General features: G+C 44.6%; 1 pseudogene across 1 annotated transcript; it reads left to right on the top strand.

The window, feature by feature from the left end:
- Positions 1 to 5,828: 5,828 nt before the first annotated feature.
- Positions 5,829 to 6,327, top strand: Rps23-ps8 (ribosomal protein S23, pseudogene 8; annotated as a pseudogene). Its single transcript, XR_015620874.1, has one exon. The product of XR_015620874.1 is annotated as a ribosomal protein S23, pseudogene 8 (transcript).
- Positions 6,328 to 14,121: the final 7,794 nt, after the last annotated feature.

Here is a 14,121-nt window from a genome sequence, read left to right as displayed (position 1 = left end):
CTCCCCTCCCCCCTTTTCTTCCTGTAGTGGGGGTTGAACTCAGAGCGTCCTCACAAGCAAATAAAGTTTTCCTCTCAGCTCACATTTCTGGAACTCTCAGGGGAGTTCGTAAACACAGCAAAATACCAATTTAGCTGATCTCCTACACTCTTCAATAGCACTCTGACCCTGTCCTTTTGTTTTTCTTGACTGAAGTAGCTGGCACTGTTGAGTTGGCTAGCCCTGTCTCTGTACCCTGTGGAATGGCAGTGCCCTGGGTCACTCCTTCTAGGCAGCCACACCCATGCATGTTCACTGAATGCAATTGTGCAAGCCCTGAACTTCTGACCTACATAGTTATGAGCTATTGGAGGGAGGGGGTGTCTTTTCAAGCCATATAGTGCAACAACAGAAAATAGGCACATTCGCTCTCCTTCCTCCTTCACTTCTCAGAAGCAAACAGAACAACCCATTGGTCAACTATGGCTCTAGTGATCCGTGTCCCAGAAAGGAGCACCCATACTGCCCTCTGCTGTTTGCCTTTGATAAAGCAGGCACTTGTGAGTGAACTACCTTTTCTGAGATCTAGTCAGTAGAAGTTGTGGAAATACTGATGCCAACCTGTATTGCAGTCTCTTCTCTTTGGAATCAAGCAAACATTCAACACAACGGTCCTACATCCAAAACTCTTATGAACAGAGAGAAATTAATGCACACAGTAAGACATATGAATGACAAGAAAAGGAACGGGGACCACCAGGGAGGATCGCCGATCCCAGACCAGCACCTTCCACGCCCACTTTATTCTGCACCGAGGCATGCTGGGAGCTCAGAAGCATTGTACAGAAACCTGCTGCCTGTTAGCTCTAGGGCCTATGCCTGGAAGCTTGGAGGGAATCAATGGATTGCTTCTACTAGAAAGGAGGTCCTGGGGAAGGAAAAGTTTGTTTCAGTCTCCATAGAAAATTATCTTCAACAACCTCCGCCCCGTGTGCGCGCTCGGTGAGGATAGACCTACATGTACCCTACACAAGCCTTACAGGTTTCCATAAGCCAGACAAGCTCAACCACATCTTTACCGCCCTGCCTTCCTTCTTCATAGACCCGGCACCTCAGAGACTAGCAAGGCCTAAAGAGCTGTATTTTGGAGAATTATTGAGATTACGTTTATTTATCCAGCTTCATGCTGGACCAGGACAACATATGCTCATTTGACAGCTTCTAATAGTCATGAAGTCAAGCTGCAGGGGCCAGGCACTCTTGAATGCCATCCTCATTGACCCCCCCCAATGTCACCACATGACAGAGACAAAGAAACAAGAAATGGTTGGTCTGATTGTAGAATGGGAATTTGAGTCAAATTTACAATTTATAAATGGCTTCCTTCCTTCCCTTCTTCCTTTCTTTCTTTCTTTCTTTCTTCCTTCCTTCCTTCCTTCCTTCCTTCCTCCCTCCCTCCCTCCCTCCCTCCCTCCCTCCCTCCCTCCCTCCCTCTCTCTCTCTCTCTCTTTCTTTCTTTCTTTCTTTCTTTCTTTCTTTCTTTCTTTCTTTCTTTCTTTGTGCTGCATTAGAGATCAGCTCAGGGCTTAGTCTGTGCTATCAGGAGCTCACTGAACAGCCCCTCTGACCATTCTTCTATTGAGACAAAATCTCACTGTGTAGCCTGTAGGATAGAGGTCAGGCTGGAAATCCCAGAGTGTTGATATTACACAGAGTTCGAAGCTGAGGGTCAAGTGCTGGCTTTGAAAGGCGAGGGTTTTGTTTTCCTTGACCTTCACAGTCTGTTTTACTCAAAGTTCACTGATTTCATTGTTAATCACACCCAGAAACAACCTCACCGAACAGCCAGGATATTATTTGCTCAAATGTTTGGATCCAGCAAGTTGATACATTAAAAATTAAAATTTAATTAAAATTAAAATATCACAGATGATAAAATTGACTGCGAGTCCTTAAAGAATGAGATATTTGGGGCTGGAGAGATGGCTCAGTTAAGAGTGCTGGCTGCTAAACCACTGAACTGAGAATAGGACCCCTGTTGAAGGAATCAGAGAAAGAACTGGAAGAGCTTGAAGGGGCTCGAGACACAGACCCCATATGTACAACAATGCCAAGCAACCAGAGCTTCCAGGGACTAAGCCACTACCTAAAGACTATACGTGGACTGACCCTGGACTCTGACCTCATAGGTAGCAATGAATATCCTAGTAAGAGCACCAGTGGAAGGGGAAGCCCTGGGTCCTGCTAAGACTGAACCCCCAGTGAACTAGACTGTTGGGGGGAGGGCGGTAATGGGAGGAGGATGGGGAGGGGAACACCCGTAGGGAAGGGGAGGGGGGAGGGGGATGTTTGCCCGGAAACCGGGAAAGGGAATAACACTCGAAATGTATATAAGAAATACTCAAGTTGATAAAAAAAAAAAAAAAAAAAAGAGTGCTGGCTGCTCTTCTAGAGACTCCGAGTTCAATTCCCAGCAACGGCGTGATGGCTCACGCAACTCTCTGTAACTCCAGTCCCAAAGGATCTGACACCTTCTTTGGCCCCTGTGGGCACCCAACATGTACACGGTGCACAGACAAACATGTAGGCGAAACACCCATTCACATAAAAATACATTAAAAAAAAAAAAAAAGAATAGGACGCTGGTAGGCATTTGAAGAAAGGAACCTCGGCCGTTCGTGGTGGTACACACCTTAATCCCAGCACTCAGGGTAGAGGCAGGCAGATCTCTGTGAGTTAGAGGTCAATCTCATCTACAGAGTGAGTTCAGGACAGCCAGGGCCTGAAGACAGCGGGAAGGGAGGGACCTCAGTGGAAGATCACTGGGTTAAATATATAACCTGTCAAATATAAAACCTGGTTAAAGATTTAAGATTAAGAGTCCCACAGGGCAGCCCTTGGCATCGTCTTCTTGTCAGAAATCATCTACTTCACTGTTATCAGGAACCGTCAAGACACCACGTGATGTCATTGGTTCTGTGTTTGTAGCTCCTAGACGGTACCTCTTCAATTGAGAATTAAATAACTCTCGGGCCTTGCGAACAGTAGTTCAGTACGATACTAAGGGAGAGTTGCAATCTCTTAGTTTAGTTGCCCTGCATAGTTTCTCCTACCGCCTTGCACTCAGCGCCTCTCCTACGCAACTAGAAGAAAGCATTTTGCCAGGCCGGACGGGCCTACTGGCTTCCTCCACACTCCGCTCTGTTCCATTCTTCCGGGCGGCAGATCACCCGGGCCTCTTTACCCAAGTAGCCAGGGACAAAGGAAGATCCTGCAGGAACATCAGAGAAGATGGTAGCCGAAAGCATTCTGGAACCTTGTTTGGTTTTTTTCCCCCTGCATTTACGCTCAAAGGATCAATTTGCCTTACAGTGATATTAAAACCGACCTGTTCCCAGTAGCGCCGTTTTCTTTGATGGTGGAGTGGAATGAGGCCTGGTAAAGGACACAGAGCAAAATCGTCTCTCTGCCACCCACCGCTCAGCCTCAGGTAAGAGTGCTCATTTTATCTGAGTGTTGAGGACCAGTCTGTCCCTTGCAAAGCTTTTCGTTCCCCACCGCATCTGGCACCAGGCCTGGTGTGTCTGGAGCTGGAGAAACTGCAGCTGCACGGTTGGAAGTGGATATTATGGGTTGGAGGTTTCGTTAGAAATGGCATCATGCAGGAGAAAATAGTTTGGGATGGCTGTACCAACGACTTGCTATTTCTGAGGCCGTGGTTTGAGACGGTGTCTCCAGGACGTGAGACCCTGGAAGAAGCAGCTTTCAAAACCGCACGACAACCCCTCCTTTAAAGAAATGTGACCCAAATGGCAGTACCAAATAATAACAATCATGGTGATACATATATATTACATGTGTCTGAGGCCTGACAATGTCTGGCTTTAGGTTATAAATTGGCTCATTATCAGGAAAAAGTTATTTATTGAAAGCCGGCCATGATCAATGGGCTCATTATCCTCTTGCGGCAGCCAAGAAGCCCTGAGACACAGCCTGTCGCAAAAACTAGGCAGTCATTTGTGCTGGCGCTCTTCGGTGCACAGCTTGTCCACGGGGTTGATTGGTTCTGAGAAGAGGTGCAGGGACAAGAATCGGACTTCAGGGTCTTGATCTGATCATCTGGAAAAGAGAACTAATTGAGGTGCTCCCCTGGGGGCCTTGCTTCATCAATGCCTCAGCATGGCAATGGCCTATCATTTAAATAGGAAACCACACACTACATAATCTCTTTCACTTCTTTTCTGAAAAAACAAATTAGGGTATGTTAAGCGTGCATGGGGGTGTTCTCATCACAATGGTCCATGCCGGTGCACGGCGGAGTTTGGTCGTCTCTACCCCACTACCCGCTCGAGCTTCCTCAGGTTCCCATCTATTTTCGTTGACTGGTGTGTGTGTGAACCAATGAGTTTTACGTCTTAGGGTGACTCACAGGAACACTTCCCAGTAGTGACAGCACTGAAGAAAACATTTTCCTTCCTCAGAGTGTTGTAATTTTAAAAAAAAATTCTGGCCGTTTTTTTGTTTGTTGTTTATTTTTTGTTTTTGTTTGTTTGTTTTTTGGTTACATTAAGGCTTTTTAAAGGAAGTGCTTGCCTAGATTCAGCTCACCACTTCTCTGATTCTCTTTTCAGAAATCTCTTTTATTTTTATTTGCCCATGTTTCTTGAGACATTTTAAATAGTATTTAGCATAGAATACACAGAAAGACCCAAATACCTGCGAGCTCAAATAAAGAAAGAGGAGGCCACTATGAACAATGGTTTATATAACAAGCAGCCACTGAGGGGTACCAGGAGCTTAAGTGTAGGGAGGTCTTAGGAGTCAGGAACACAGCAGGTGCTTAATGAACGATAGAAATCCAGGGCTGCCCAGCAGTAAAGAGTACTGGGCGCTCATGCAGGGAATCCAGATTCAGCTCCCAGCATCCACATGGTGGCTAACAATCTTCCAAAACTCCAGTTCTAGCTGACACAACACCATCTTGTGAACTCTTACACCCACCAGACATGCACGTGACATATTCATAACATATCTAAATCAATCTTTAAAAGAAAGTATACAAGTCATTATCTTTTTCCTAGAAACATCAAAGGTAGGAGGTCTGGTAGGAAGCTGTGGACGCTTGGGGACTCTTTTCTTCAGAGCACCTTGAGTGGGGAACATGAGTGAGGGTGGGGGGGGTCCTCCGATCATAGACATAAAGGGACCATTTAAGTCAACTGGGGACTCCCTATCTCCCTGTAGTATAACTAGCAGCAAAGTATACATGCCTGAAATGTTTGAGGCTGAAAAAAAACCAGACAATGATGGCTGAGGACAGATGGACAGGACTGACAGACAGAAAATATTCACTGCCTTCAACCGCAGCACAGATGGTCTCAGTACACCTGGGGTCTATTTCACTAGCCCCAACACTACGTCGCTGTATAATCATCATATTCATAGCAAATACATGTTACAATTAATGTGTCACTTGCACATCATGTATAAAAGTAATTTGTTTGGTTGTCAGGGCAACCCGTGAAGAACCTCTGTCAACACCTGTAATCAACTCGTTTACTATTTGCCAAATATTTGGGTTCCTTTCTTTAGTTATTGTGCCTGTGGATGTTTGCGCGTCCCTCCCTTGCCCTGCAGAATTAAAGAATGATCAGCCAGCCTTCCCTAATAAATAAAGTTCAGAAAGCATTGTGAGACAATTCCAAAATGGTGCTTCTTTAAGACCCTTGTGTGCTTTCTCACTGTTATGGTTTGGATCTTAAGGGATTCCCAAAGGGGTTAAAGTTTTGTCACCACCTAATGTCAGTGATAACTGGTAGAACCTTTGAGAGGTGTGGGGGGCTTGGGCCCGTGGCGCCGGCAAGATGGGTAAGTGTCGCGGTCTCCGTACTGCCCGGAAGCTCCACAGTCACGGACTGGACCAGAAGCGGCATGATAAACAGTACAAGAAAGCCCACTTGGGCACAGCCTTGAAGGCTATCTGTTTGGGGGTGCCTCTCACGCAAAGGGAATTGTGCTGGAAAAAGTAGGGGTTGAAGCCAAACAGCCAAATTCTGCCATCTGGAAGTGTGTCAGGGTGCAGCTCATTAAGTACAGCAAGAAGATCACAGCGTTCGTGCCCAATGACGGTTGCTTGAACTTCATTGAGGAAAATGATGAAGTTCTGGTTGCTGGATGTGGTCGCAGAGGCCATGCCGTGGGTGATATTCCTGGAGTCCGCTTTAAGGTGGTTAAAGTAGCCAATGTGTCTCTTTTGGCTCTGTACAAAGGCAAGAAGGAAAGACCAAGATCATAAAATTTTGACAATGGAAACAGAATAATAAATTTTCATATCCAGAAAAAAAAAAAGAGGTGTGGGGGGACATGCTAAGAAGAAGTCAGGCCACTGGAGGGTTGCCTTTGAAGAGAGTACACACACACACACACACACACACACATACACACACACACACACACCCTTGCTTCCCAACTACCACACTAAACCACATGCTCCCAGCCATGGTGTCTAATTCAAAGGTCCCTAACAATGGCACTATGTGACTCTGGATGAAAACCTATGAAAATGTGGTTTAAGTAACCCGCTTTCTCACTTAAGCTGATTCTGTCACAGAAAAAAAATTTGGCTAACACAGTCATGTTCCCTTTCCACTGTCCCATGATGACCGGCCATGTCCCCAACAGTACACTGCCCTGATTACCTATGTCTTAACATAAAGAAACTGTGAAGTAGGGCCATAGACTCGAGAAAGACACTTGTGTACCATTGGAGTTTTTTTGAATCATTTATTATTACAGCATAAGCTGTAATATTCTAAGTAACAAGTCCCCATTTTCAGGATTTAAAAAAAAGGAAAACCTGAAGCACATTTGGTGTGCCTGGACTCCTAAACATGTCTGTGTGTTACGCCTGTGAGTGCCAGTTCCTGATTTCTGAACTGAGACCATCTGTGCTATTGTTGAAGGCCGTGAATTGTCTGTCTGTCAGTCCTGTCCATCTATCCTCAGCCATCATTTTCTGGTTTCTTTTCAGCCCCAAACATTTCAGGCATGTATACTTTGCTGCTAGTTATACTACAGGGAGATAGGGAGTCCCCAGTTGACTTAAATGGTCCCTTTATGTCTATGATCAGAGGATGCCCTCCCCACCCCCGTTCATGGTCCCCACTCAGGGTGCTCTGAAGAAACGAGTCCCCAAGCGTCCACAGCTTCCTACGGCCCTAGATTCAGACCCTTCTCCATGATTATTTCAAGTGTCTGTGCTGGCACTGATCGCCTGCTCTGCTCTCTCCCAGCCTCCGGTGGACTATCCCTCGCTGTGGCAGCTGGAATTTTATCGCTGAGTCAGACAGTCAGCCCTAATTGTCTGTATCAGCCTCCAGCTGTGCCTCTTCCTTAGGCAGGAAAGCTTTTCTCTCAGACTTTGGTACACTGCCTAACTGGATCAGATGCCCAGGTTGGCAGCACTAGCAATGTAGAGGGTTTTCTGTAATGTCGGAGCCCACAGGCTGTGCTTGGAGAAATACGAAGGGCCTTCTGTTTGCGTACCTTCTATATATCCCTACCATCTCCACCTCACCATCCCGCACTGCTACATGCCTGGAGAGGATGCCCTGGACGGACTCTTGCAAAAGGTCCCTTTGCATTGTGCCCTCTGTCTGGGATTCCTTTCAAGTGAGCATCCAGGGAGGAGACCTAAGGGATGTGAGGAACATGTATTTCCTTGGTATCTTCTCTGTGGGATATCATCAGGATTTTTCAGAGAGAAGGTCAGAGCTTCCCTCAAGGGCTCCAAAACATGGAATTCTGAATCCTGCAAAGCACCCCTTCCCCTTGCATCGGGGATATTCCATAGATTGAAGTCTTTGCTCTTCCTGGTAGCCAAGTGTTCTGTCTGGATGTACCTTCGCTGATGCTCATGTAAGAGGCAGAGGGTGCTGCTCTTTGCCCTTAGACTTGACTCTATAACTCACTTCCCATTCTAATGCATGTGTACTGTCTGTATTATCCTGCAAGCCTGTCCTGAGAGCCATGACATGCATGTGTCTGTGTGCCTCTGCTATCTCTGGAAGAGTTTTCCCTGGACAACTGATGCCTCTTCACTGGGAACCTTGGATGTAACATCTGTGGGACTGACCAAAGTCAAGTCAAGAACAATTGGAAACCATTCGGAAGTAGTGTCCTCAGTTAAGAATGGCTCCCTTCAGTTGATCCACGCAACCAGGGGCAGTAGGTACTTGGTGCTGCATCTCCCCAAGTGCACTTGAGAAAGGGCAGTAGTGCCCACTGTTTCCACCAGAAATTCTTCAACACCCTGTGTCTATCGTCTGTTCCTACACTGTCAGTACTTCCTGGACCAAGCCAGCTCAGTCGGTCAACAGATTCTCCAGTGCAGGAGCAAGGATTAAAAAGAAAAAAGACGATTAGCAAAATTGTAGCATGACTCTAGCCAGTTCTGAGACTGAGGCGGGTTTAGTTCTTTCCAATCTGCTTTTATACCATTTTAATTACATGCAAGTAATGAGGTCAGTTCTAGGTTAAGGGAACAAGCAAGGCAATAAACACAAATAGACAAGGACCAAGCAAGGCAATAAACAAAGCCCCGTGATCACTGTTTCTAGTGGCTCATCAGGATGACCAGGATATCTGAGCCTACTTCCCTGTCCAAAGTCATGTTCTTGCCTGAAGCCTACTCCTTTGTTCTAGCCTAAAATCAGATTCCTGCTTGGAGTAGTCCTACTTTCTTGTTCTGGTCCAATGTCAAACTCCTGCCAAGTGACCCCAAAAACTCTCCACACTTCCTGTGTTGAACCCTGAGGAACCGTCCTGATTGGAGTGACTCTGAGTGAATGATACGAGCACTGGGCTAGTTCCTTCCTGCCACGTCAGCATCAAAGCACAAAACACAACAGTACCAGCTCTGTATTTCCAGCTTGGGACTCAATATTTAACAGAAACCATGTTCTTCCAAGTGAATAAGAGCTTATTTTGTTCTTTTTATGTGTTAATTTGTTTTCGGAATGTCATCTTCTAATTTGGAAGTATCTTCAAACACACACACACACACACATACACACACACACACACACACACACACACAGAGAGAGAGAGAGAGAGAGAGAGAGAGAGAGAGAGAGAGAGAGAGAGAGAGAAAACTGACATTATAATCAACACTCATGTATCCGTGTCAGGGCTCCAGTGACTGACATTTTGCACAGTCTTATTTCATCTACTCCTTCCTTATTTTTTTTTTCCTCTTGCAACCTAATGGCCTTTGGATTTGTAGGAGAGTGCTGAAGGGTATATGGGGAGGGGATAAACAGAAGGGAGAATCATTGTAATTAAACTATAATCTCAAAATTAACAAAAATATAAATAAAAAAGAGGAGAGGGGGGAGAGAGAGACAGAGAGACAGAGAGAGAAGAGAGAGAGAGCGCTAATGGCTTTCTAGTCTTAGGGTGTCTAGAAGTTCCATACAGTTCTCATCTTCTGTAGTCTTAGGATACTGTTCCTTGCTGTTGTTCTCTTCTGTCCAATGATTATTATTATTGTATGGTTGTTTGCTGTTTGTTTTCTTTCTTTCTAAAGTTTTCATGTGTGTGTCTATGTGTGTATGAGGCCAGAGGTTGACTTCAGGTGCCTTCCTCAGTCACTTTCCACCATACTGTTTGAGACAGGGTCTCTCACTGGCTCTGGAGTGAACTGACTGGCCCAAGTGACTGGCCAGCAACCTCTGGGGGTCCTTCTGTCTTCATGTCCCAGAGCTAAGACTCTGTGTACATGTCATTGCACCCAACTTTGGGGATCCTGAGGATGGAATTCACATCTTCATTTTTGCGTGACAACCACTTTCCCAGCAAAGTCATCTTTCAAGGTTCAGTTTGCTGTTTCTTATTCCCGGTCTACCTCTTCAAAGTCAGTGTTCTGGGACTGGAAAAATGCCACAGAATGCAAGGTGCCTGCCCCCAAGCCTGGTGACATGAGTCCAATCCCTAAGAAAGAGAGAACCAACTCTTGAAGGTGGCTCTCAAACACAAATGTAAAGTATTCTTTTCACAGCTCTTAAAGTTCCCCTTGCTATTTAGAGATTCTTGTAACATTTTAATTCGTTATTCCTGCCAAAGGGAATAGTCAACATGCTATGTAATTTTTGTGTGTATGCAATCTCATTAGGGCTTCTCTGTTCAAAAGGGGTCCATTTGCCTTGGTAGTGGATATTGTCTCCATAGAAATAGCAGTGGTGTGAAGTTTCCCACTCTTCTGTAGAACTTTGATTGTCTCCCCAAGGCAAGAATGGTGTGTTACTCATCTTTTTATATATCCCCAGTGTCTGATGCAGAGGAAACAATATTTGTTTGAACTGCATCTGAATTAGCACTGAGACTAAAGAGTAAGAGGCAGAGAGGGCAAAGACGTTGCTATCCAATCAGTGAAAGCTGCCCAGCACATAGTCTAGGGCTGAGAGGCTGGGGTCACTCACTCCCCGCAGTGAGAGCCTCCAAGCCTGTCAGATGTCAGTTGCATTCGAGAAGCTAGGAGTTCAGGTGGAAGGTTGTTTTTTTCTTCATTAAACTTGTCATTCCCCAAGGTGGGTGCCTGACAGGAACCCAGTGAGATGTCAGACAGAGACACTTGTTATTGAGCCTGGTAGATATTTCGACAGCTTGGGGATACAGCTATAGCTCGAGATGTCATGTGTAGTGCCTTTTCTTTTTTTCTTTTTAGGGAGGTCAAAATGATTAACAAGCAAATAGAAGAGTGAGGTGGCTTGTGATGGTGCAGATGAGAGTCAGGTCACATGGGCGTGAGCCTCAATTCTGTATGTTAGCTGTGTGACTCTGAGTGAGTTATCGCTCTCCTCTGAGCCTCATATTCTTTGCTCATGGTATTTTCATTGTAAAAGCCAAGAAGATACCATTCATGGGTCTGTTTTATATACTGTAGAGCATGCATGGCTCGAGTATTAGGCATAGTTGAAATATATTAAAATCGCATTTAGTCATTCCACAATATTTGTTGTGGAGAAAACTGAATAAAGATAATATCTTTAGTCTCTGTAAATCATCGTTTACATGTTAGCTATAATTAGAATATATTAAAATTGTATCTAGTCATTGTTATAGTTTAGACATGAAGTTTCCTCCCCAAACCCCATGTGTTAAAGGCTTGGCCACCAGTGGGTCCATCCAATCACTGAGCCTGAGGGTGCTGACTAAGTCAACAGATTAATCCATGGATAAATTCACAATTCAATGACACTATTAGGAAGTGGTTAAACTAGGATGTGCAGCCAGGTTCAAGAAAGTAGGTCATAGAAGGTGTGCCTTTGAAGAGTGTGTCCTCTCTTTGATTTCTTCCTGTCTGTCTACCATGTTCAATTTTCATCCTCATTTCAGGGCCCAAATGATCCTCTCTGAAATTGGTTTTCTCAAATATTTACCATAAGAATGAAAGCCAATGAGCATAGTCATTATACAACACAATCATGCACAGAAGAGAGAGAGAGAGAGAGAGAGAGAGAGAGAGAGAGGGAGGAGGAGGGGAAGGGGGAGGGGGAGAGGGAGAGAGAGAGAGAGAGAGAGAGAGAGTATAGAACAATAATTTTATATATCAAGTTTAGTTTTATATATCAGGTTTAGTTTTAACTGCCAACTTGATACAACTTAAAATCACCTGGCAAGAGTGTCTCAATGATGCTGTTTACATTGAGTTGACTTGTGGATGTTTCTGGGAGAAGGTGACTTAATTAAGGTAATTGATGTGAGAAAACCCAGCCTACAGTAGGTGTCACCATTCCCTAGGAAGGGGAAGGTCCTGAACTGTATAAAAGTGGGAAAATAGAGCTGGACATAGGCAAGTTAACAAGTAGGCTAGTGTTCATTTCTCTCTGTTTTTGACTGTAGGTGCAATGTGACTAGCTAATTGAAGTTCTTATCTTGACTTTCCCCCAGTAGAATTATAAACTAAAATAAACCCATGTCTTCCCTAAGTTGTTTTTTTGTTAGGGTATTTTCTCATAGCAACAGAAATACAACCAGGACAGTGGCTATACATTTGGTTAAATGCTATCCTGGATGTAAGTGTGAGGTATGTTTCTGGATGAAGTTACCACTGGGTTGGATATTAGATAAAAAAGATTGTATTCTTTTAATGTAGGTGGGCCTCTCCCAATCAATTAAGTACCTCACTAGGAAAAAAAGCCAATAAAGGAACTTCTCCTGTTTGACTTTTTGATCTGGGACGCAGGCCTTTTCTTTCCTTTGTACTTAAACAACTGGCTCTTTTTGGATATTAGGCTTGCTGCCTTTTGGACTGGACCTTATGTTATTAGCTCTCCTTGCAGCCTTTTAAACTTAGTCCTGAATGGAACATGGGCACTTCTGGGTCTTTAATGAGCTAATTGTAGCTCTCAGGGATGTGCAGCTTCTAACCATATGACTCTTAAGTATCTATCTATCTGTCTGTCTGTCTGTCTATCTATCTATCTATCTATCTATCTATCTATCTATCTATCTATCTATCTATCTATTCATCCATACAACCACCCATTCACCTACCCACGGCTCCATCCATCCATCCATCCATCCATCCATCCTTATCTAAGTATCAACTTGTCCATCTTTTCCATTTATTTTTATCTCTCTGTCTCCTGAAGGCTCCGATTCTTTCAGGAGGTCTTATTAATGCAAACAGTCAAGTAATGTAAATCAGTTCACTACTATATGTTCAGCATTCTGCTTGGCACTGATAGATGTAAAAGATCTTATAAGTCGCAGCCACTTCACTTTTTCAAACTAACTGGGAGACGAAACTAATCTACTCCTTACTCCCCATGTTTCTGCAGTAAAGAAAAAACTCCTGGCATGAACATTTCTTTTCCATGTCTTCTTTCACTCTTTGCAAGAGACGAGTGATCTGATTGGTGAACTTGCAAAAGGGTCCTGAGGAGGAGGCTCTGCATCTCCTGGCTCTTCTTCTGAACTTTGGAGTGTGTGGCGTGTATGATTTCCCTACTCTGTCATGAAGTAGGCCTGTCAGTGGGGTGGATGGGACTGGCAGTGAGAGTCCAGCTCTCAGTGACTGTGGGCAGCCTGTGTGGGAAATGCCTTGCACATTGGCAACATTCGCTTACTCCTGATCCTGTCTCCTTTAATCTTTGGCATCTAAACCTCCCTCTAGTTTATGAGAAGCACCCATAACTTTCTCACAAGATAAACTTACCCTCTTGTCCACTCATCTCTGAACCTTAGATTATTTAGACTAGACTAATGCCTTAGGCATTCTACAAGGCCTCCAGGATGGGCTGTGTTGCTGTGAAGGCATTTTATATATGTGATTGACATGTCCAGTCAGGTGGTTCCAAGGAAGGGATATTGTTCTGGAAAATCTGTAATAGCCTTAACCACTTAGCAGAAAAGACTTCAGAACAGAGTTCAGGCTTCTCTGAGGAAGTAGACACATGGACTACAGCACCGGCTCCTACCTTGGTGTCTCCCACCTGCCTTTCTTGGCAGGTTGCCCTATCAACTGCAGACTTGCTCTGGCCAGGCCCACAATGATGGGGGCCAACTCCTTGTAAGAAATCTTTTTATGTAATAGGAGCATATGCATCATAATGCGTCCTATTTCTAATCCTCTGCTAGATACGAGGGTGGAGAAAGGGGAAGGTAAAAGCCCCAAACTCTCCTAATCTGCTTCTGAAAGGAAAAGAAAATTCTTTTCCAGATCCAATATTCTCAGTAAATCTTGACTGGAATAAAGACAAAGACTGCCACGCATAGCACAGTGCTCTAAAGGAGCCCCGCACTTTGACAGAGGCAGAAATGAATCCCACAACACAGAAAATTCTTTTTTTTTTTTTTTTTTTTCTTTTTCGGAGCTGGGGACCGAACCCAGGGCCTTGCGCTTGCTAGGCAAGCGCTCTACCACTGAGCTAAATCCCCAACCCCAACACAGAAAATTCTAACCGGTTCTGAGGGACCTGGAGTGGCAAGTCCGTCTGTTTACTCATAGTTAAGACTTGAACATTTTCTTATAGCACTTTGGGTATAGCTCCTTTGAATGCTTTGTCAGTTTCTATTTGCGTTTCTTCCTGTACATGGACCGAGTTCTCTCTCCTTTGCCCATCTTTACATTGAATAACA

Source organism: Rattus norvegicus, chromosome 5 (genome assembly GCF_021556685.1).
Source record: "Rattus norvegicus strain SHRSP/BbbUtx chromosome 5, alternate assembly SHRSP_T2T, whole genome shotgun sequence".
Lineage (NCBI taxonomy): Eukaryota > Metazoa > Chordata > Mammalia > Rodentia > Muridae > Rattus > Rattus norvegicus.
Note: the sequence above shows the minus strand (reverse complement) of the source record. Positions and strands in the feature narration are given on the sequence as shown.